Source organism: Coregonus clupeaformis, chromosome 15 (assembly GCF_020615455.1).
Source record: "Coregonus clupeaformis isolate EN_2021a chromosome 15, ASM2061545v1, whole genome shotgun sequence".
NCBI lineage: Eukaryota > Metazoa > Chordata > Actinopteri > Salmoniformes > Salmonidae > Coregonus > Coregonus clupeaformis.
The window spans coordinates 45,034,068-45,036,409 of NC_059206.1; the positions used below are offsets into that span (position 1 = coordinate 45,034,068).

General features: G+C 38.6%; 1 pseudogene; it reads left to right on the forward strand.

The window, feature by feature from the left end:
• Nucleotides 1-476: 476 nt before the first annotated feature.
• Nucleotides 477-2,046, forward strand: LOC121583465 (annotated as a pseudogene).
• Nucleotides 2,047-2,342: the final 296 nt, after the last annotated feature.

Sequence of the window (2,342 nt, forward strand, 5' to 3'; positions counted from 1 at the left end):
ACAACATTCCACAGGCCACAATCAACAACCTGATCAACTCCATGCAAAGGAGATGTGGCAAATGGTGGTCACACCAGATACTGACTGGTTTTCTGAATCACGCCCCTACCTTTTTTTTAAAGGTATCTGTGACCAACAGATACATATCTGTTTTCCTAGTCATGTGAAATCCATAGATTAGGGCCTAATGAATTTATTTCAATTGACTGATTTCCTTATATGAAATGTAACTCAGTAAAATCTTTGAAATTGTTGCATGTTGCGTTTATATTTTTGTTCAGTGTAGTGTATATATAAATCATTGGTCAGATCCCGAGTTTCCCACTTGGGTGGTAACAGAATTAACCAATAGGAAGCTCTACTCAAATAACTTTTATTCATTTTAACTCTGAGTTCCCGAGTTTCTGACATGACATGAACGTAGCAATAAAGTGGGCTATTCCTTGTCATTGACCTAGTTGAATAAATAACAAATGATGTGGAGTGAGTACAGCATTATAATTACTTGATCAAAGTCAGACTTGCAAAGGTTACCATCACCCATACTAATAAAGTACCATAATAACCTTTTATGCAATTTTGAATGAGCCACAAATAAACTATCTTTGTGGATGGCTCAATCATAGGCTCATCTTGGGATTTAAATGGGCTATTGTCTGTTAAGTGTTGTAACAACCTTGCACAATGTTGTTTTGACATCTTGGAAATGTCAATGAATAGTCTAGGCATAAAGCTTACGAATCTGATTTTAAAACCAAGGAAGATATTGTAAAAAGGTAGTGAAACTAAAGGAGTGAAACCCCAGGTCAAGAGGAACCATGTGAATGTGGGTTTGTATGGAGCTGCTGTAGCCCCTCTCTTTCCTTCCACACTACACGCTGCATTGGCCTCTTTGTGACTTCAGACTATATGATTGGACCCTTTTCTCTATTGATTGCCCAACAAGAAACAATCATAGAATTACCATAATTATTGTCTGATTTCTAAATCTTTCCTCCCCCCAAGAAGGCGTCCAGCTACGTCCAAGATGCTGAGTCTGCATATACTCACAACTGCTTGGTTGCATTTCGATTAAATGTTTAATTCCTCTCCTTTCCAGGCTGCCTGGGGTCAAAAGTATTTGTTCCTATCAAATCAGACATCAGTGGCAATATAACAGTAAGCATGTTTTCCACACACTCTAATTGTGCCTTGTGTGCCGCCCTCGTAGCCAGCGGCGGGATGGAAAATAAGTAAACCTACTGCAATTTATGTCTATAACTAATGCCTAAGCTCATACATTTGGATGGTAATATTTTTCTTCCAGAAAATCTGAGGTGTGTTTGACAAGGACCCTGTCAAGTATGCAACACTACAGCAGATAGTGGAGGCAGAGAAGGAGGCACATGGCACAGAGTGGCCCAAAGTGGGAGCCACCTTGGCCCTAATGTGGCTGAAGAGGTGAGCTCAGAATCATCATGTGAATGTGTTAAAGCAGAGGTTTGTGCAGCCTAAAGGCCGTGAAATTGTGTGCTTATGTCTAGATCGAGATCTACATATCATGAATAATGGTGCGACTGAAATCAGGTGAGTTAAGCTGATTGTCCTCTCCCACAGAGGTCTCTGTTTCATCCAGATCCTGCTGAAGAGCTTGGCAGACGGAGTGAAAGACGAGAACAACCCTGACCTCATCCGTGTCAACATCACCAAAGCCTACGACCAGGCCCTGAAGAAATACCACAGCTGGCTAGTGCAGAAGATCTTTAAGGTAAGACCATGTGACTAAAGTAATGTGGTAGCATAGTCTTGACCTCCTTTGACCCTTGACCTGGTTTTCTACTTAACCCTGGTTCTCAAGCACCTCTGAGTGTATTGATTTCATATTGAACTTCATTCACCCAAAGTAAAACATTTATAAATGTAATAACTGAAAACTACATTGTTGAATTTGAATGTAGATTAACTGCTCAGTGAAGGTGTACTAACTATGTAACAGACCTGGGTTCAAATACTATTTAGGGTATTACTTTCAAAGACATTTGGAAGTAGGTATTTAGAAAAGTTTTATTTGAAAAGACAAGTAGTTGAATATGGGAATGTATTTGGAAATAGACTTGGAAAGTATTTGAAAATACTCAAATACACTGACTCAAATAAAATATACAATCTTCCGAAAACATCTGAAACCCTTCAAAGAGTGTATCTTAAATAATACATCGGTCATAACCATGTCATAATATCATAACTGACATAAATTGTCATAACCTGTCATAATATGGTCATAACACTGTCATTACCCATATATTTACACCTGTTGTGACTTATATTGCATTATTTTATGGCTGGTTATGACACCTACATAA